The sequence below is a fragment of the Cherax quadricarinatus genome, chromosome 34, assembly GCF_038502225.1.
Source record: "Cherax quadricarinatus isolate ZL_2023a chromosome 34, ASM3850222v1, whole genome shotgun sequence".
NCBI lineage: Eukaryota > Metazoa > Arthropoda > Malacostraca > Decapoda > Parastacidae > Cherax > Cherax quadricarinatus.
Genome location: NC_091325.1, coordinates 13,862,224 through 13,885,564, shown reverse-complemented (window position 1 = coordinate 13,885,564; position 23,341 = coordinate 13,862,224).

Sequence of the window (23,341 nt, the reverse complement as noted above, 5' to 3'; positions counted from 1 at the left end):
CTTATCTGTCTCACTTTATCGAATACTGATACGACATTAACTGTTTCCGGCTGTGTGTTATATTCCTAACTACAGTGTATTAGAAATTCGATACTGAATCGCCAAGATGCCAAATTCTCCTACCCATTCAGTATTCATTATGAAATTTCCTAAGTCCCCATCTTTCCGGTATCCTCCACCTCCTTCAGGTGCTTCGTTATTTTAATCTTTTATCACACCTGTGCTACAATATTCCCTTTTATGCTATAGTTACCCTTGTTTCTTGGTAAATCCTTGTCATTACTCATTACCTGTTTGTTTCATTTTCAAAAGAATCACTTGGTTCTTCACGAACACTTTTTATCTTTCACAGTTATGAAAAAGGGCTAAACCTACAAGGGGCATACAACTCCGCCGAGCAGGGAAGGATGCAGGCTTACTAGGTAGCAAGAGGTATTTTATACCATTTATTTCCAAGGAGAGGGATGATTATTAGGTCATGGAGTGCAGCGGGATAGTGGATAGTGCAGGGGTAGAGTATGGAATAGATGGGACTAGTTCTTATGCTTTTATATTACGTTCCTTAGGTGCTAAGGGCCTTCTGATGGATTCACAGTCAGATAACTATTCTGAATATAGTGTGGGCCCATCGGAGAGGCTAGCATGCATATTTTGATTGTTGGATAAAAAAGATCGAGGTACCCTTTTAACTGGATACTGAACTGTAATAAGATTTATCTTGATCTTGTAGGCTTCATTGTGTTTAGCAAGTCATCCTTTGGAACGCAGCTAAGACCATTCAGACCGTATTAGTCTATCAGTTTGCCACTAATACACTTTTACTCAAGTGTGAATTGGAGCAGCAAGGTGGAGAGTGTGGGTCGAAACGTGTTACTATTATTGTGACTATTATTATTATTATAAAAAAGAAGCGCTAGAAACGTGTTACTAGCAGGAATAGGAAGAGCTTGAAGAAAATCGTCGTGTGTATTCACTGCTAAGAGGTGGATTATCTCCATTTGGGAGACGCTCTCACTCTGTCTACCATTCCTACGGAAGTCCTGTCCCATGTGGGGGCTGTCACAGCTGCATTATTTTTGGGCTATAGTTTCAGCTAGTCATATTGTCAAGACTGAAATGGTATACTGGTGTTTCTAGCGTGGCTGGGGTCGTCTTTCCCTGCTGAAGTACCTACATGTGCTGGTTGAGTTTGCAACTGTGTCATTACGATTTCGTGAGTCACAACCAGAGAGAATATACGTATGCACTCCCTACGAAAGCAAGACTCGGCAGGAGATGCAACATCCCCCATCCCATGACACAATAAGTGTCAGGGGCCCAAGATAGTTCAACTGCCTCCCAGCATTATAAGGAGGATTACCAATAGACCCCTGGCTGTCTTCAAGAAGGCGCTGAACAGCACCTGAAGTCAATTTCTGACCAGCCAGGCTGTGGCTCGTACGTCGATTTACTAGCTTCGAACAGTAACAGCCTGGTTGATTAGGCCATGATCCACCGGAAGGACTGGTCACGGACCGGGTCGCGGGGGAATTGACCTCCAAACCCTCTGCAGGTATATTCCAGGTATGCCCTGCCCGCCTAATATGACCGGAAGTGTAACTTGCAGCCATTTTGATTAGCCAAGTAAAAGATTTAGAGTTTTGAGCAGTATTTTAGGTTATCATGCTCGCTCAGTTTGGATCTTTAATAGCATGGAAAACATCTTTAAAAATTGCTATGTTTTGGAAGGACAAAAATTTAATGAGGATGTAGAAAGAATCGTGGGCAACAGTGCTACTTATCGTAGCCTCCATCCTTTTAAAGTCAACACTTTCTTTCCTAGAATCTCACTGATGGCACTGGGGCCAAGTGGAGTGCCAAGGAAGAGGCTGTCAGTAGGATTAATGACTTCCACGCCTTGCAAGACTGCTGTTGCTTGCTCTGTTGTGGGTTTACTGGAAGATACTAGTTCGTATCTGGAGGTTTAGGGAGATGCCTGGTTTCACTCCATACTCTAATTTTTCTGATGTCCTTTACCATCATTATCATTATAATAAAAAAACGATAAACCTACAAGGGTCATAATAATATAGTAAAAGATGTGAAAATGCAGATCTCTACGTACGATGATGTAATTATGGTTACATTAAGTTCCCAGGCAGAAGAACTGGGCGTGATGGCCTACTCAAATAACCCATACGATTTCCTTATTCTATTAGGGGTTTGTGAAAGATCATGTTTTCTCCAGATACCAGTAACTGACATTAACACACTCCTTGTTAAAATAAATGATGGCATTAGTGTCACACGGGATATGTTGGTCAATATGTGGAATGAACTAGAGTATAGATTTGATGTATTACGGGCCACTAGAGGTTAAGATGTGGAAGCTAAATAATTTCACAACCAAGAAGCTGTATAAAAATTTATAATTTATCTATCACTTCCATAAGATTGCTGCATTTTATATCCTTTATTTTGCTGTAGAGAGTATTTAAAATGGGAAAAAGACTTTATGAACACACTGTAGCTAAACTTGCTGACGAGAGGAAGGAACCCATAGGTAGACAGTAGACAAAATTTATTGTGTAATTCGACCTTCAATCGTGATCCTCATCAGCAAATACAGAAGACGAAAACATGGCTGTGTATTATCCTTGTGTTTATTTAGATTCACTACACCTCTTTTTAACTGTCTCACCCCTTGGCCTGTCTCAGTAACCTAGATCCTTATCACAAACCTTCACTCAATTCTCGTATCACGTTGAGCCAATACCGACATCTTAACGATGGGTTCTGTCCAGCTACTGCCACTACCCCATGCTGACTAGTGTGTGTGTGTGTGTGTGTGTGTGTGTGTGTGTGTGTGTGTGTGTGTGTGTGTGTGTGTGTGTGTGTGTGTTCACCTAATTGTAATTATAGGGTTCGATTCACAGCTCCTCGCCCCGCCTCTTCACTGGTCGCTACTACATCACTAATCCTGCTCCATGAGTTTTTTCATACCTCTTCTTAAAGCTGTGTATGGATCCTGCTTCCACTACATCACTTCCCAGCTCCATGAGTTTTGTCATACCTCTTCTTAAAGCTGTGTATGGATCCTGCTTCCACTACATCACTTCCCAGACTATTCCACTTCCTGACAACTCTGTAACTGAAGAAATACTTCCTAACATCCCTATGATTCATCTGAGTCTTCAACTTCCAACTGTGACCCTTTGCTGCTGTGTCCCATCTCTGGAACATCCTATCTCTGTCCACCTTGTCGATTCCTCTCAGTATTGTGCATGGCGTTATCATATTTCCCCTATCCCTCCTGTCCTCCAGTGTCGTCAGATCGATTTCCCTTAACCTCTCCTCGTAGGGTATGCCCCTTAGCTCCGGGACTAGTCTTGTTGCAAAACTTAGCACTTTCTCTAGTTTCCTTAGGTGCTTGGCTAGGTGTGGGTTCCAAACTGGTGCTGCATACCCCAATATAGGCCTAACGTACACAGTGTACAGGGTCCTGAACGATTCCTTATTAAGTTATCGGAATGTTCTTTGGTTTGCTTGGCGCCCGTATGCTGCAGCAGTTATTTGGTTTATGTGCGCCTCAGGAGATGTGCCCGGTGTTATACTCACCCCAGGATCAGTTTCCTTGAGTGAGGGTTGTAGTCTCTGGCCCCCCATAGACAGTACTCCGTCTGCGGTCTTCTTTGCCCTTTCCCAATCTTTATGACTTTGCACTTGGTGAGGTTGAATTCCAGGAATCAGTTGCTGGACCAGGTCTGTCCACATCCCTTTATAGTTCTGCCTGGTCCTCGTCCGACTGAATTCTTTTCATTATCTTCACATCATCTGCAAACAGTAACACTTTCTGAGTCTATTCCTTCCGTCATGTCGTTCACAAATACCAGAAACAGCACCGATCCTAGGACTGACCCCTGTGGAACCCCGCTCGTCACAGCCGCCCACTCTGACACCTTGCCACGTACCATGACTCGCTGTTGTCTTCCTGACAGGTATTCCCTAATTCATTGCAGTGCCTTCCCTGTTAACCCTACCTGGTCCTCCAGCTTTAGCACTAAACTCTTGTGTGGAACTGTGTCAAACGCCTTCTTGTAGTCCAAGAAAATGCAGTCCACCCACCTCTCTCTTGTCTTACTGCTGTCACCCTGTTATAGAACTCCAGTAGGTTTGTGACATGATTTCCCCTCCCCACCACTCTTCTGCTAATCTTCTCCGTGACTTTGCATACTATACATGTCAGTGACACTGGTCTGTGGTTTAATGCTTCGTGTCTGTCTCCTTTTTTTTTTAAATTGGTACTACATTTGCTGTCTTCCATGCCTCAGGTAGTCGCCCTGTTTCGATAGATGTGTTAAGATTGTTGTTAGAGGTGCATTTAGCACCTCTGCTCCCTCTCTCAGGACCCATGGAGAGATGTTATCCGGCCCCATCGCCCTTGAGGTGTCTAGCTCACTTAGCAGCCTCTTCACTTCTTCCTCGGTTGTATGTATTGTGTTCAACAGTTGATGGTGTACCCCACCTCTATGTTTTTCTAGAGTCCCTTCTGTCTCCTCTGTGAAGACTTCTTTGAATCTCACGTTGAGCTCCTCTCATACTTCACAGTCGTTTCTTATGAACTCCCCCTCCTTCCTTCCTCAGCCTGATTACCTGGACCTTGACTGTTGTTTTCCTACCGATGTGGCTATACAATAGTTTCAGGTCAGATTTGGCTTTCGCTGCTATTTCATATTCGTATTGTCGTTGGGCCTCCCTTCTTACCTGTGCATATTCATTTCTGGCTCTAAGACTGCTCTCGTTATCCTCCTGGTTCCTTTGCCTTCTATATTTCTTGCATTTTCTAGCACACTTGGTCTTTGCCTCTCTACACCTTTGAGTGAACCCAGGGCTTATCCTGGCTTTCTCGTTATTTCTGTTACCCTTGGGTACAAACCTCTCCTCAGCTTCTTTCCATTTGTTGTCACATATTCCATCATTTCGTTTACTGACTTCCCTGCCAGTTCTCTGTCCCACTGAACCCCGCGCAGGAAATTCTTCATACTTGTTTAGTCCCCTCTCTTGTAGATTGCCTTTATTCGTTCTGCCCTTCCTGCTTTCCTCTCCACTTGCAACTTTACTATGTATTCGAAGTTCAGAACCACGTGGTCACTGGCCCCCGAGGGGTCTTTCATATTTGATGTCCTCAGTATCTGCACTATTCAAGGCGAATATTAGGTCCAGTCTAGCTGGTTTATCCTCTCCTCTCTCTTTGGTAGTGTCCCTTACGTGTTGGTACATGAGGTTTTCCAGTACCACCTCCATCATCTTAGCCCTCCACGTTTCTGGGTCCCCATATGGCTCCAGGTTCTCCCGGTAAATTACCTTGTGACTGAAGTCACCCACAAGCAGTAGCTTTGCCCTGCATGCATGAGCCCTTCAGGCCACTTCAGCCAGTGTGTCAACCATTGCTATATTACTCTCATCATACTCTTGCCTTGGCCTCCTGCTGTTCTGTGGTGGGTTATACATCACTGTAATTACCACCTTGGGACCTCCAGACTGAAGTGTTCCTGTAATGTAATCTCTTGCGTCTCCTCTGTCTCCTCTCTCCAACTCGTCAAAATCCCATCGGTTTTTGATGAGCAGTGCCATTCCTCCACCCCCTCTGTTCCCTCTGTGTTTCCTCAGAATCTGATATCCCGTTGGAAAGATGGTATCTGTTATCATTCCTATGAGTCTGGTTTCTGTGAGAGCTATGTCTAGTGATGCTTCTTTGACTCTTTCGTGCCACTCCTCCCACATATTCGTTATTTCATCAGCGTTGTGTGTGTGTGTGTGTGTGTGTGTGTGTGTGTGTGTGTGTGTGTGTGTGTGTGTGTGTGTGTGTGTGTGTGCGTGTGCATGTGTGCGTGTGTGCGTGGGTGCGTGGGTGCGTGTGTGTGTGTGTGTGTGTGTGTGTGTGTGTGTGTGTGTGTGTGTGTGTGTGTGTGTGTGTGTGTGTGTGTGTGTGTGTGTGTGTGTGTTGTCGGACCTAAAATTCGTAATAAATTGCCGTCTCCTACGTATGTACAGATTTATGCATTGTTCCAGCTACGGTATAGTGCCATTTTATTCCTTAAATTTGACCATGTATTTGCTGGCAATCATTAGTTAATTTATGCATGTACAGATTAATCTTTTAGAAACTAATTCCGTCTATCAAGATCAGACGGTAGAGTTCTCAGGAGGCCGCCGGAACGATCGCCAGTGCTTCCTACACAATGTTTTCACGATATTGTGAAAGTCTCGTTTCTCTTTAAATGGGTTGGGGGGGGGGGGGGCTTTGGTCGGTAAAGAGGCTATTGATCTATGAAATTTAAGCTAGTCTACCCTTCCCTGGATCAAACCTGATTTCCAGGCGCTGTATGGGTTTACCAGTTTCCCCATTTAATAATAATAATTACAATAATTATAATAATAATGATGACAATAACAACTATAATTACAATAATTAGAATAATAATAATTCAAGATTTAGACTGCTCAGAAAAAAACCCTCTGTCTAATTCTTTTTAATGACGATATTTCGCTCACGCAGAAAGCTTTATCAAGGCACACAGTGATACAGATATCTTATTTAACTTCATGTTTCTCTACCATAGAAACATCTCTCCGCTGACGCGATTCCTCAGTCTTTTGTCATTACATTCATATGGAATTGACTGTCATACGGCACCAAAGGAAAGTAATCAGGTTTGATCATGGGGAGGGGGAGAGGATCCCAGCTCTAGTTCCTTGAACTAAGAGCCCTTTGCTAAGAAGTTCACTCGCTCTTTCCTCTGGGAGCGTCCCATTCCTATAATCAGTGTTTACTGAGAATCCAGAGAGCAGTTCTGGGAAAGGAGGGCTGCCATCCCAAGTGGCTAGCCACGAACTAGCCACAGAAGTGGCTAGCCACGAACTAGCGACAGAGGTAGCTACCCACGAACTAGCCACAGAAGTGGCTAGCCACGAACTAGCGACAGAGGTAGCTACCCACGAACTAGCGACAGAGGTGGCTACCCACGAACTAGCGACAGAAGTGGCTAGCCACGAACTAGCCACAGAAGTGGCTAGCCACGAACTAGCGACAGAGGTGGCTAGCCACGAACTAGCGACAGAAGTGGCTAGCCACGAACTAGCCACAGAAGTGGCTAGCCACGAACTAGCCACAGAAGTGGCTAGCCACGAACTAGCCACAGAAGTGGCTAGCCACGAACTAGCCACAGAAGTGGCTAGCCACGAACTAGCCACAGAAGTGGCTAGCCACGAACTAGCCACAGAAGTGGCTAGCCACGAATTAGCCACTGAAGTGGTTAGCCATAAACTAGCCACCGAAGTAGCTGGTCGTGAACTATCCATCGAAGTGGCTGGTTTATGGTGCACCCGATATCCGCCTTCTGGAGTTTAGATGGTAGCGCAAGAGCAATGGTTACACACACACATAAAGACAATAGGAACTAGGCAAGAAAACGGGGAGTGACGAAACTGTACTTCTTCTTTTACAAGGCTTGGTTGGCAACGCTCTCACCTCACACAGTGAGTGTCCGTAGTTCGATTCCTGACACGGGTGGAAATGCTGGGAGTGTTTCCTTGCACCCGCTATCCCTGTTCACCTAGCAGTAAGTAGGTCGACTGGTGTGGGGTGCATCCTGGGGGACAAGATTGAAGGACCAGATTGGAAATAAGACAGACAGTCCTCGATGACGCACTACTTTCAAGGGTTATCCTGGGTAGCTAACCCTCCGGGTTATCTTATACGTCTTGTATTCCTGAAAGTCTTGAGGGAGGGAAAAGAGTGAACGAGCAAGTGCTTTCCGATGGATAAGCTGTTTCCTGGTAGTCACTTATACATTTCGCCCTTCAAGATATACGTAGTAAATAAATGTTTGCACACGCTTTCTACCATACTTGTCAACAAGTCTCGCTTCTCAGAGTGTGATCCCCCGAGGACAACCAGGGATAATTAGAGAGTTGAAGCTTGGAGCGCGGGTGTGGACGCGATACCAGGCATCTTATCCTTCAAGATGGTGGGGAGGGAATCTAGTGCCTTGATGGGGAGGGAATCTAGTGCCTTGATGGGGAGGGAATCTAGTGCCTTGATGGGGAGGGAATCTAGTGCCTTGATGAGGAGGGAATCTAGTGCCTTGATGAGGAGGGAATCTAGTGCCTTGATTGGGAGGGAATCTAGTGCCTTGATGGGGAGGGAATCTAGTGCCTTGATGAGGAGGGAATCTAGTGCCTTGATTGGGAGGGAATCTAGTGCCTTGATGGGGAGGGAATCTAGTGCCTTGATGAGGAGGGAATCTAGTGCCTTGATGAGGAGGGAATCTAGTGCCTTGATTGGGAGGGAATCTAGTGCCTTCGTGGGGAAGGAATCTGATTCCTTGGTGAGGAAGGAATCTAGTGTTTTGGTATTGAGGATGAGCTCTTGATGCTAGGAATTAAAGATTATCCTTCCCTTCCTTGGATGACGCTTTATCTTTCGTTAGATAGAAACTGAATGACCCTTAATGTACAGGGCGTTTGAAAAAGATGGACCCAATTTCAAAGCAATCTGCTTTGAAATTGGGTCCGTCGTTTTTAAATACACTATTTATGTGTGTGTATGTACTCACCTAGTTGAGGTTGTGTGTGTGTGTTTTACATACATCACACACACACTACTTATGCCAATATTCCTTAATATTACTCTAATCACTACCAGTCACTAACCACCACACTTCTCTCACTAAAAGTAAATCCTCCATCCTGACATTCTCATCCTAACACTAAACTACTGTCTTTACTACCACTATCTTCACCCATCGCTACTAATCAAGACTACCACTATCTTCACCCATCGCTACTAATCAAGACTACCACTATCTTCACCCATCGCTACTAATCAAGACTACCACTATCTTCACCCATCGCTACTAATCAAGACTACCACTATCTTCACCCATCGCTACTAATCAAGACTACCACTATCTTCACCCATCGCTACTAATCAAGACTACCACTATCTTCACCCATCGCCACTAATCAAGACTACCACTACCTTCGCTACAAATCAAAACTACCACAATCCTCGTCCTTCGCTACTAACCTAAGCAAGCACTATCCACATCTCCCCCCTTCAGTCACTTGCCCCACCTAATCATTGCCTTCAACGCACCCTACCACTACCGGACCCCACACACTACCCCTCATGGTGCTACCCTGCCCCTAGTAACCACCAATGCTCTTAACTGCGGGCTCAGGTAAGGTCGAAGACTCCCAAGAAGCCGTGGGCAGTGTATCGGCAGGCGGTGGGAAGGAGAGGATACCCACTGCCCAGGCGATAGGGAGGAGGATACTCACTGCCCAGACGGTGGGAAGGAGGGGGATACCCGCTGCCCAGACGGTGGGAAGGAGGGGGATACCCGCTGCCCAGACGGTGGGAAGGAGGGGGATACTCATTGCCCAGACGGTGGGAAGGAGGGGGATACTCACTGCCCAAACGGTGGGAAGGAGGGGGGATGCCCACTGCCCAAACGGTGGGAAGGAGGGGGGATGCCCACTGCCCAGACGGTGGAAAGGAGAAGATACCCACTGCCCAGACGGTGGGAAGGAAGGGGATGCCCACTGCCCAGACGGTAGGAAGGAGGGGATACCCACTGCCCAGACGGTGGGAAGGAAGAGGATGCCCACTGCCCAGACGATGGGAAGGAAGGAGATGCCCACTGCCCAGACGGTGGGAAGGAAAGGATACCCACTGCCCAGACCGTGGAAAGGAAGGGGATGCCCACTGCCCAGACGGTGAGGAGGGGATACCCATTCCTCAAGCGGTGGGAAGGAAGGGAATGCCCACTGCCCAGACGGTGGGAAGGAGGGGGGATGCCCACTGCCCAGACGGTGGAAAGAAGATACCCACTGCCCAGACGGTGGAAAGAAGATACCCACTGCCCAGACGGTGGGAAGGAAGGGGATGCCCACTGCCCAGACGGTAGGAAGGAGGGGATACCCACTGCCCAGACGGTGGGAAGGAAGAGGATGCCCACTGCCCAGACGATGGGAAGGAAGGAGATGCCCACTGCCCAGACGGTGGGAAGGAAAGGATACCCACTGCCCAGACCGTGGAAAGGAAGGGGATGCCCACTGCCCAGACGGTGAGGAGGGGATACCCATTCCTCAAGCGGTGGGAAGGAAGGGAATGCCCACTGCCCAGACGGTGGGAAGGAGGGAGGATGCTCACTGCCCAGGCGATGGGAAGGAGGGGATACCCACTGCCCAGACGGTGGGAAGGAGGGGGATACCCACTGCCCAGACGGTGGGAAGGAAGGGGATGCCCACTGCCCAGACGGTGGGAAGGAATGGGATGCCCACTGCCCAGACGGTGGGAAGGAGGGGATACCCACTGCCCAGACGGTGGGAAGGAGGGGGATACCCACTGCCCAGACGGTGGGAAGGGGGGATACCCACTGCCCAGACGGTGGGAAGGTGGGATGCCCACTGCCCAGACGGTGGGAAGGAGGTGGGATGCCCACTGCCCAGACGATGGGAAGGAGGGGGATGCCCACTGCCCAGACGGTGGGAAGAAGGGGGATAGCCACTGCCCAGGCGGTGGAAAGGGGATAAGAACTGCATAGGAGGTAGTGAGGAGGGTGATACTGACTGCCCAGATGGTTGTAAGGAGGGGGATACCTACTGCCCAGACGGTGGGAAGGAGGGGGATACCCAGACAGAGGGAAGAACGGGGATGCCCAGACGGAGATAAGGTGGGGGATACCCAGACAGAGGGAAGAAGGGGGATACCCAGGCCGGGGGAAGGAGGGGGATACCCAGACGGAGGGAAGACAACTCAAGCCGATAAAACATGCTTGTTGCTCTCCCTCCTCCCACCCTCCCTGCAAGCACAGCCTTCTACTCCCTCCCTGCAAGCACAGCCTTCTACTCCCTCCCTGCAAGCACAACCTTCTACTCCCTCCCTGCAAGCACAGCCTTCTACTCCCTCCCTGCAAGCACAGCCTGCTACTCCCTCCCTGCAAGCACAGTCTGCTAGCCCCTGTCCCTGCAAGTGCAGCCTGCTAGCCCCTGTCCCTGCAAGTACAGCCTGCTAACCCCCTCCCAGAAAGCGCAGCCTGCTACTCCCTCCCTGCAAGCACAGACTGCTATCCCATCCATGCAAGCACAGCCTGCTAGCCCCCTCTGCAAGCACAGCTTGCTAGCCCCCTCCCTACAATCAGTCTGCTAGCCCCCGCCCTGCAAGCACAGTCTGCTAGCCCTCACCCTGCATGCACAGTCTCCTATTCTAGTCCCCTCCTGCAAGCACAACATGCCTGGCCCCCTCAAGCACAGCCTGCTGTGCCCACTCCCAAACATAGCCTGCTGGGCCCCCCTCCCAAGCACAGCTTGCTGGGCCCCCTCCCAAGCACAGCCTGCTGGGCCCCCTCCCAAGCACAGCCTGCTGGGCCCCCTCCCAAGCACAGCCTGCTGGGCCCCCTCCCAAGCACAGCCTGTTGGGCCCCCTCCCAAGCACAGCCTGCTGGGCCCCCTCCCAAGCACAGCCTGCTGGGCCCCCTCCCAAGCACAGCCTGCTGGGCCCCCTCCCAAGCACAGCCTGCTGGGCCCCCTCCCAAGCACAGCCTGCTGGGCCCCCTCCCAAGCACAGCCTTCTGAGCCCCCTCGCAAGCACAGCCTGCTGGGCCCCCTCCCAAGCACAGCCTGCTGGGCCCCCTCCCAAGCACAGCCTGCTGGGCCCCCTCCCAAGCACAGCCTGCTGGGCCCCCTCCCAAGCACAGCCTGCTGGGCCCCCTCCCAAGCACAGCCTGCTGGGCCCCCTCCCAAGCACAGCCTGCTGGGCCCCCTCCCAAGCACAGCCTGCTGGGCCCCCTCCCAAGCACAGCCTGCTGGGCCCCCTCCCAAGCACAGCCTGCTGGGCCCCCTCCCAAGCACAGCCTGCTGGGCCCCCTCCCAAGCACAGCCTGCTGGGCCCTCCGGCTCCACCACCCTCAAAAGCACATGCTATATTTTTATTTTTCATTTTTTTTTTCCAGTTCCTTCTTATTCCATAGTGATTATCGATTTCATTTGCCGCCTCCGGTCTGTTTACTGCCGCCCGCGGTGTCACTCCCGCCCACATCCCCTGCGCCCATGTGGGCGTGCCTCTATTCTGACATCCAGTGCATTTATATGTCTGTGTAGGCAGAGAAAATGCAAAGGTATGTGAAAATTCAAGAATTTAAATTGGTTCCTGTAGGTGGCTGTTGTTAGAGATGCTGGTTTACGCAAGTATCTGCTGGTCAGAGAACGCGAGAAAGACTGAAAAGAGCGTCTTGTCTTACCGTTCGAGACATGCAGCTTGAAGAGATAGCTAGGAGCACTGGAAGAACAACTCGGCACACGTCTACCCTCAACAACCTCGGGGTTGCAACTGTGGCCTCTGGATACCAAGCTAACTCTCCCATGTCCAGGTGTGGCTCCGTTTTCTATGTAAACCCAAACCCGTTTATTATTATAAAAGAAAATGTAAAAGATCCTTTTTTTCTGCAACAATACAGCAACTAATGATGAAGACATTATTGGGATAATTAACTCTGAAATTTGAGCGACTCTGGATAAACCAGATAAGTCAATCAGTGAGGCTGTTTTCCAATGGGATCCTCTAGAGGATCAAAGGATTCCTTTGGAAAACCGCCTACGATCCTCTTCCAGAGAATGCGACCCGCAATAGTCAGCTAATATCCAGATACCCATTTGCTGCTAGACGAACAGGAACAACAGGTTTAAGGAAAAAGACTATTTGGATTATTACCCCGGAGGGTTAGTAACCCAGAATTACTTAAGCACACAACGGTGGTCCTCTTCTTTCATTAGGGTCAGAGAACATGTTCGACCCCTCTCTAAGATCAAACCAGAGTCCTTTGCTTGTGAGACTACAGTGTTACCATTGTGCCACAAGTGAATACCTCAAATATTATGATGTCAGACAAATATACGAGTGAAAAGAATTTAACCTGAAGGCCTTCAAAGGCCTGCTGTATTGTCTATTCTCATTCCAGTTTTCGTTATTTTAAAACTAGCTTATAGCTTATCTCGACACTGCAGGGAATGAGAGCTGAGAAAGTGACAGAAATGGAAACCCTACAAGAAAATATAGACAAGAAGTTGGAAAAAAGTTGCAGGGAATCACAAGAAAAAATTAAATTAATATTTAAGAGGAAGAGTTCAGTGTTAGCCAGTGGATGATCTCTACAGCCAAACCATACCACGGACGGGGATAGAACCCGCGGGTTCTATCCCCGTCCGTGGTATGGTTTGTTTGCAATCGCGTCATTACGATTTCGTGAGTCATCTCTACAGCATTACTGTATCACCCCTACTGTGGTACTAACACCTTCAGTCACCCCTCACTGTGGTACTAACACCCCTCAATCACCCCTCACTGTGGTACTAACACCCTCAATCACCCCTTTCTGTGGTACTAACACCCTCAATCACCCCCTCACTGTGGTACTCTCTCCCCTTATCCCTACTTCTGATCAATGAGACACTTGTATAGCTTTTGGTACCTCAAATGTTTCGCCAGCCAGTGGCTTCCTCAACCCAGTGAATTGGACTGAAGAAGCCACTGTCTGGCGAAACGTTCTAAATGTTGCACAAGTGTTTCATTTATCAACTGGTCGGCTTTCTAAACCATTTATTCAAAATCCACACTTTTCTCAATCACTTTTCCATTCTCTCCCCTCCCCCCACTATTAATAGTAGTATTCTAAACACTTGCCTTTTGGCTAAGTCCACTCAGCACGGAGAATTTACAAAGTCGGAAAAAAAAAAAAGCTTTAGCGAACTATCACCACTTGGAAAGATGCTAAACCATCTACCGTTCAATATGAGAGAGCCTTATGGCCCTCCAGGTCACATTTAATCATGGCTGAGCACCGCCCCTTCCCTCCCCTCCACCGGTCAAATGCCAACTGCTCAAGATCTGGACATGTTAAGAAATATTGCTCGGAAGAAGTCAAATGTGATAAGAGTGCTGGAACCTAATCTACAAGGAAGTGCCAAAAAGCCTGACAATAAACAGTGTCCTAGGTATTACTTAGTAGGTGTGACAAACTGGCATTAAGTGTGGAAAGCGGCCCAAGCCCTCTGCAGAGGCGATCAAACTGAAGAACTGACTTCCTCAAAACTATTTATCCAAGGTCGATGGACTGATTACATCATCTTTACTGCGGTACCACGCCTTCTTCCTCTGTATTCGACTGAAGAAACTTACTGTGTAGACGAAAAGTTTCAATCAACAATAAGGATACCCATCTGTTGCATATGTATCTCACTCTTCAACTTGTCGGTATTATATACCACTTTCAGCATACCAGATTGATATACCCAGCTACACTGATCCCACCACAACACTTAGCCTTTGCTGACTCCGCTATACCGTCCAGCATTGCTGACCAGCGCCCACACCATAACTCGGTCCAAGCCAGTCTCGCCTGTCTTACCTTGCACCAGCCCCTTAACTCATATCAATTCAAAGAGAACGAAGGCAGTGACACACAAATAACCTGCTCATAGGAGAAAGAAGCTTACGATGATGTTTCGATCTGGGTTGTGTATCGTTCCAGTCACGGTACTGTCCCTTTTTATTCTTTAGGTATTGATAGAACAAATAGAACTAAAGCTACCCATGTTCCAGGTGCAGACTTTATAACAGTGCTCCGTGGTTTCCTGACCAACAGCGAAATCAATGCAATCCTCAAAAACAGGCCTGGAAACTACTCTGGAGGCATACTTTGAATCCTTTGAATATGAGGCTGAATTACTACCTTCAAGGAATATATCAGAGCATAGGCTGGAATACTGCTGTATACTAACTGCCCCCATCAAGACATGCGAAATTGCTAACCAGGAGAGTGTACAAAGAACTTTCACGGCACACACAGGTACGATAAGGCACCTAAATTACTGGGAACGGTTGAAGTCGTTTGATTTGTATTCCCTGGAACGCAGGCGAGAGAGATACATAATAATATACACTTGGAAAATCCTTGAGGAAATAGTATCAGACTTGTACACGAAAATCACTCCCTATGAAAGCAAAAGACTCGGCAGGAGCTGCAACATTCCCCAATGAAAAGCAAGGGTGTCAAGAGTACACTGAGAGACAATGAAGTGTCGGGGGCCCAAGATTGTTCAATTGCCTCCCAGCATACATAAGGGGGATTACCAATAGACCCCTGGCTGTCTTCAAGAAGGCACTGGACAGGGACCTAAAGTCAGCACCTGGCCAGCCGGGCTATGGTTCGTACGTCAGTTTGCGTGCAGCCATCAGTGACAGCCTGATTGATCAGACCCTGATTCACCACGAGGGCTGGTCTCAGACCGAGCCGCGTTGGCGTTGACCTTCGAAACCCTGGAGTTTACCTGGAGAGAGTTCCGGGGGTCAACGCCCCCGCGGCCCGGTCTGTGACCAGGCCTCCTGGTGGATCAGAGCCTGATCAACCAGGCTGTTGCTGCTGGCTGCACGCAAACCAACGTACGAGCCACAGCCCGGCTGATCAGGAACTGACTTTAGGTGCTTGTCCAGTGCCAGCTTGAAGACTGCCAGGGGTCTGTTGGTAATCCCCCAGGTATACTCCCTAGTGTTGGAAATAATGGCATAGGGCTGCTGATCTATGTCAAAAGTGGGCTGGTTTGCAGACATATCCAAGTCCACAAAAGCGATGACACCTAATATCAGACTCTCTTCAATTTACCAGATGATTTGGTACGTTCAGTCTATGTAATGTGCATGCGAGAGCCCAAAATCTGGAACTCTTTGCCAGAATCTCCAGAACCACTGGCTCAGCTTGCATTTTTAAAACTACAGTTAAAAAACACCTTATCTCCTTATCCCAGCCCATCATAAATACATATGTAAAAACTATACATGCATTTGCTCAATATCATGAACATAAGAAAAACTTTTTAATCAATATATACCTACATCTGTAATCATCTCAATTGTTAGCTTATTAAAGCCTTATAGCATGAATTGATAGAATATTCCGTTCTCTTGTATTCATTGTACCTTACCTAATAACCATATGTACTGTTATTGCCTTATTAATCTTTAGTTAGTTTTAAGTTTGGCCGAAATGCTCTGCATATGAAGGGGCTTTTGGTATGTACACCCAATTATATTCCTTTGTACAAACATGTATCATGCTAAAATATATATTATTATACTTCTGTGAATAATAAATAACTCAGAAAGATCGTAATGGGGATGTAATTGCCTGACATTATGAAGTTAAAAGACACCAAACATGTCGATCTACAACCTCGCCATTGATAACATAACCAGCCTTAAAGTGCTTATAGGAAGGACCACTGGCATCAGTTTTAAATGTACTAGAGTTTTCTGCATAACGTTTATTAGATCTCTTATTGGTTACCAGTACATAAATAACCCGCACATAGGAGAGAGATTATGACGGCTACCATTACATTATTACTATTATCACTATTTATACTATAGCCTCTTTTCACTCCCCTTTCTATCTCTCGTGTCACTAAAGCCTACTCCCTCTACTTTATGCTGCTACTACCACCACTAACACTATTACCTCTACCACTACTTCTCCACTTCCTTTTTTCTTCCTCTCTCTGTCCCGTCCCTGTCCTCCTCGCATATATAAATAAATTAAATAAATAAATAAATAAATATATATATATATATATATATATATATATATATATATATATATATATATATATATATATATATATATATATATATATATATATATATATATATGTGTGTGTGTGTGTGTACACACACACACACACATACATACATACATACAGAGCTCCTCACTCTCGTGTGCTAGTGTGACTTGTAAATAGTCAAAGAGTTCAGAAACGTCGTCATAAACTTCTCTCTCCTATGTGCGAGCCATATGTGTATTGTTCTAGTCACGGTATTATGCTGTTTTGTCCTTGAAAGAATAGTACACTTAAACATAATCTTATGTTTCAAGATTATTAAATGCTCGACGCCGCTAGCACGGCTCGGGGATGTGCTGTTCCATGCCTACAGCTTGCCATTTAATATCAATAACATACCAACGCAAAGTTTATACACCAATTGACTGAAGGCAAATGTGGGTAATGTAATCAAATTGAACAGCCCTATTAAATGCAACACACCTACCTGTCAGCGATATCCCTTCCTACTCACAGATTGGATGATCGGGTTTCCGAGTTACGAGCGAGAAGAAATCGAAAAGTTGGATGACGAACAAAAATTTTTCAGTTAATCACTTAAAGGTCTCTTTTCGGGTATATTAAGGTCTTGGTGAGGGAGTTAATCGAAGGGGTAAGGGTAACTCGATCATCGCACACGTGGAGGGGTCTATAAAGATCAGTGGGATTCTGTGCACAAGGAATGAAGAGGTGGCGAAGGTAGCAAATTCTTCAGTGTAGCATTTTTAATCGACTACAAGGAGTTCGGCCTTATCACTTAACAATTTTAAAAGAGCCATTACTGTGAACGTCCTCCTGCATAGTATGCCTTGTGATGTTGGTAATGTGTATCTCTTAACTAGTGAAGTGATGCGTAGGAGCCAAGGTAGGATTTTCCAGTTTTTGTTGTTGTCCAAGTGCGGACGGTTGAGAAGGGAAGGGGTGACATTGCCGGTGTGAAGGGGAGGATTAGGTTTATTCGATCTACGTAAGCGTGTGTTGTGCATGTATTTAGAAAGGGTAGTAATGATGGACCTTTCAAGGATGTGTGTCTGGATAGTGTATGGTGTGTTAAATACTTGCGGGGGAATAGATCTTAGAGATAGCTTGGAGTTGTTGAGGGTGATGATGTCTAGGGAAGGGAGGGAGACCGGAAAGTTTAAGATCAGGGTTTTGTGTGACTTTTTGACAGAGGATATAAGAACTCCAGTGGTGTCGTTATACCCTCAGTATGATTGGAGGCTCATTTAGCGGCTGATCGTCAGATTGCTCATCCCTCCAAGGGAACGTGAAGTTATGTACAAGTTTTTGCATGGCATTCTCCCGGCTAGAGCGTTGTTGTTGTATCGGAAAATTGTGTCGGATGGTTCTTGTAGCGTCTGTGGGGAAGCTGACACTGCATTCCATATAGTATACGTCTGTGGGCATTTTCAAAGGTTGCAGAATTGACTGACTCGAGTGTTAGATTTAGTAATGGAAAGGAGGGATGTGTTAAGGGCTTTGAACTTGGACATGGGAGTGTTAACTGACGTCTCGGCGAGAGCTGCGGCGTATGTAGTTGTTGATTGTATTTATACTGTGTGGGAGTGTTGCAAGATGTTGGGCGATTTGGATATCTGGCGGCAAAGTTTTATAGGACGATTAACAAAAATAAGTCTTTGTATGGTAGGACACTTGGGCAGAGTTCCCCAATCGGGTTTCAAAGAATTACTGACGTTTTTTGGCATTATTACTAAGGTTGAGCATGTGCTTAAGGATACTTGGTTCCAGTAAGGGTTCTGTGCTTAGGTGAACCAGTGAGGGAGGGGGTTATGACCCTATTACATGATTGTTCATGTAATAGGGTCATGGCCCTTGATAATATGTATATGAATGTGTGTGTGTATATTCGTAAATATATATATATATATATATATATATATATATATATATATATATATATATATATATATATATATATATATATATAATATATATATACACATGTGCATATGTGTGTGTGTACATTATTGTACACACGAACAAGTAGTATTGATCAATAGCAACACTGCGACTAACCAAGGAGTCGAACCCATGCTGCTTTGGCCTGCCTCTGCTGGATCCGCTACTCTTCAGGATTGTGTGGTCCCGTGGATTAACGAGTCATGAGTTTTCGCCCACCTTGAGGCAGGCCAAAGCAGCATGGGTTCGACTACTTGGCTAGTCGTAGTGTTGTTATTGATATATATATATATATATATATATATATATATATATATATATATATATATATATATATATATATATATATATATAATATATATATATATATATATAATATATATATATATATATATATATGTGTGTGTGTGTGTGTGTGTGTGTGTGTGTGTGTGTGTGTGTGTGTGTGTGTATTCACCTAATTGTACTCACCTAATTGTGGTTGCAGGGGTCGAGACTCTGCTCCTGGTCCCACCTCTTCAATGATCGCTACTAGGTCCTCTCTCTGCTTCCTGAGCTTTGTCATACCTCGTCTTAAAGCTATGTATGGTTCCTGCCTCCACTACATCACTTGCTAGGCTATTCCACTTCCTGACGACTCTGACTAAAGAAGTACTTCCTAACATCCCTGTGACTCGTCTGAGTCCTCAGCTTCCATTTGTGACCCCTTGTTTCTGTGTCCCCTCTCTGGAACATCCTGTCTGTCCACCTTGCCTATTCCACGCATTATTTTGTATATTGTTATCATGTCTCCCCTGACCCTCCTGTCCTCCAGTGTCGTCAGTCCGATTTCCCTCAACCTTTCTTCGTCGGACATTCCCCCGAGCTCCGGAGCTAGCCTTGTTGCAAACCTTTGCACTTTCTCTAATTTCTTGACGTGCTTGACCAGGTGTGGGTTCCAAACTGGTGCTGCATACTCCAGTATGGGGCTGACGTACGCAGTGTACAATGTCTTGAACGATTCCTTGCTAAGGTAAGGTGTGTGTACTCATCCCGCCCCGCCTCTTCACTGATCGCTACTAGGTCCTCTCTCTCCCTGCTCCATGAGCTTTATCATACCTCGTCTTAAAGCTATGTATGGTTCCTGCCTCCACTACCTCACTTTCCAGGCTATTCCATTCCTGACAACTCTGTGACTGAAGAAATACTTCCTAACATCCCTTTGACTCATCTAAGTCTTCAATTTCCAATTGTGACCCCTTGTTTCTGTATTCCATCTCTGGAACATCCTGTCTCTGTCCACCTTGTCTACTCCTCGCAATATTTTGTATCTCGTTATCATGTCTCCCCTAGCCCTCCTGTCCTCCAGTGTCGTCAGGCCTATTTCCCTTAACCTTTCCTCTTAATTAAGACATTCCCCATAGCTCTGGAACTAGCCCTGTTGCAAACCTTTGCACTTTCTCTAATTTCTTGACGTGCTTGACCAGGTGTGGCCTGTCTCAGTAACCTAGATCCTTATCACAAACCCTCACTCAATTCTCTTATCACGTTGAGCCAATACCGACATCTTAACCATGGGTTCTTTCCAGCTACTACCAGTACCCCATGCTGACTAGTGTGCGTGTGTGTGCGTGTGTGTGTGTGTGTGTGTGTGTGTGTGTGTGTGTGTGTGTGTGTGTGTGTGTGTGTGTGTGTGTGTGTGTGTGTGTGTGTGTGTGTGTGTGTACGTACGTACTTACCTAATTGTACTCACCTAGTTTCGGTTGCAGGGGCCGAGATTCAGCTCCTGGCCCTGTGTGTGTGTGTGTGTGTGTGTGTGTGTGTGTGTGTGTGTGTGTGTGTGTGTGTGTGTGTGTGTGTGTGTGTGTACGTACGTACTTACCTAATTGTACTCGCCTAGTTTCGGTTGCAGGGGCCGAGATTCAGCTCCTGGCCCTGTGTGTGTGTGTGTGTGTGTGTGTGTGTGTGTGTGTGTGTGTGTGTGTGTATCATCACTGCATTATGAGAATGTTTGTCATGTGTAGCACTATGTATATAGAGTTACGGTGCTTTAGGGTCATTATGTATGGTGTAATTTCTCAACGTTGAGTAGAGCCAGTGATAATTATTTTTTTCATAAACTGCGCCATTGTAACATTATCATCATGCCATATCTAACCTGTTTTCAAGTAACGTTATGTTTAGATATGTCCTGTGGATATAGTGTAAATATAATACCATTATACCTTTTTTATAAATCGTACTGCAAACACACTGACGATACGTCCCTTATTTGCGTTTAACTGTAGTTTTGATATTGTGTTTAGCCACGTAAAAGTAGACAGAGTTTTAACTGATGGGAGAGTAGATGTGTTAGCACCGTCGTGTTACGAAAATCATCGTAACTGTGTATTTAGAGGTAGGATGTAGGTTGTATTAGTGTCGTTATGTGTGGTGTATTTACTCAGTGGACTGGAGTAGTGACAGTGTTGGTACATTGTTCATAAACAGTACCATTGTTATGGAACAATGTAAGTAACTATCTATGTATTTTATGTATAAAGTTTTAAATAAAATTATGAAAAAATCGTAAATTGGATTACCTAAATACAAATTATTTCCAAACTTTATCTTCATCACCCCACCGTGCCACTACCATCACCCCTCCGTGCCACTACTATCACCCCACCAAGTGTGCCACTACTATCACCCCACCAAGTGTTCCACTACTATCACCCCACCAAGTGTGCCACTACTATCACCCCACCAAGTGTTCCACTACTATCACCCCACCAAGTGTTCCACTACTATCACCCCACCAAGTGTGCCACTACTATCACCCCACCAAGTGTGCCACTACTATCACCCCACCAAGAGTGCCACTACCATCACCCCACCGTGCCACTACCATCACCCCACCGTGCCACTACCATCACCCCACCGTGCCACTACCATCACCCCACCGTGCCACTACCATCACCCCACCGTGCCACTACCATCACCCCACCGTGCCACTACCATCACCCCACCGTGCCACTACCATCACCCCACCGTGCCACTACCATCACCCCACCGTGCCACTACCATCACCCCACCGTGCCACTACCATCACCCCACCGTGCCACTACCATCACCCCACCGTGCCACTACCATCACCCCACCGTGCCACTACCATCACCCCACCGTGCCACTACCATCACCCCACCGTGCCACTACCATCACCCCACCGTGCCACTACCATCACCCCACCGTGCCACTACCATCACCCCACCGTGCCACTACCATCACCCCACCGTGCCACTACCATCACCCCACCGTGCCACTACCATCACCCCACCGTGCCACTACCATCACCCCACCGTGCCACTACCATCACCCCACCGTGCCACTACCATCACCCCACCGTGCCACTACCATCACCCCACCGTGCCACTACCATCACCCCACCGTGCCACTACCATCACCCCACCGTGCCACTACCATCACCCCACCGTGCCACTACCATCACCCCACCGTGCCACTACCATCACCCCACCGTGCCACTACCATCACCCCACCGTGCCACTACCATCACCCCACCGTGCCACTACCATCACCCCACCGTGCCACTACCATCACCCCACCGTGCCACTACCATCACCCCACCGTGCCACTACCATCACCCCACCGTTCCACTACCATCACCCCACCGTGCCACTACCATCACCCCACCGTGCCACTACCATCACCCCACCGTGCCACTACCATCACCCCACCGTGCCACTACCATCACCCCACCGTGCCACTACCATCACCCCACCGTGCCACTACCATCACCCCACCGTGCCACTACCATCACCCCACCGTGCCACTACCATCACCCCACCGTGCCACTACCATCACCCCACCGTGCCACTACCATCACCCCACCGTACCACTACCATCACCCCACCGTGCCACTACCATCACCCCACCGTGCCACTACCATCACCCCACCGTGCCACTACCATCACCCCACCGTGCCACTACCATCACCCCACCGTGCCACTACCATCACCCCACCGTGCCACTACCATCACCCCACCGTGCCACTACCATCACCCCACCGTGCCACTACCATCACCCCACCGTGCCACTACCATCACCCCACCGTGCCACTACCATCACCCCACCGTGCCACTACCATCACCCCACCGTGCCACTACCATCACCCCACCGTGCCACTACCATCACCCCACCGTGCCACTACCATCACCCCACCCACTACCCTCACCCCACCGTGCCACTACCATCACCCCACCGTGCCACTACCATCACCCCACCGTGCCACTACCATCACCCCACCGTGCCACTACCATCACCCCACCGTGCCCACTACCATCACCCCCACCGTGCCACTACCATCACCCCACCGTGCCACTACCATCACCCCACCGTGCCACTACCATCACCCCACCGTGCCACTACCATCACCCCACCGTGCCACTACCATCACCCCACCGTGCCACTACCATCACCCCACCGTGCCACTACCATCACCCCACCGTGCCACTACCATCACCCCACCGTGCCACTACCATCACCCCTCCGTGCCACTACCATCACCCCACCGTGCCACTACCATCACCCCACCGTGCCACTACCATCACCCCACCGTGCCACAACCAGCACCCCTCCGTGCCACTACCATCACCCCACCGTGCCACTACCATCACCCCTCCGTGCCACTACCATCACCCCACCGTGCCACTACCATCACCCCACCGTGCCACTACCATCACCCCTCCGT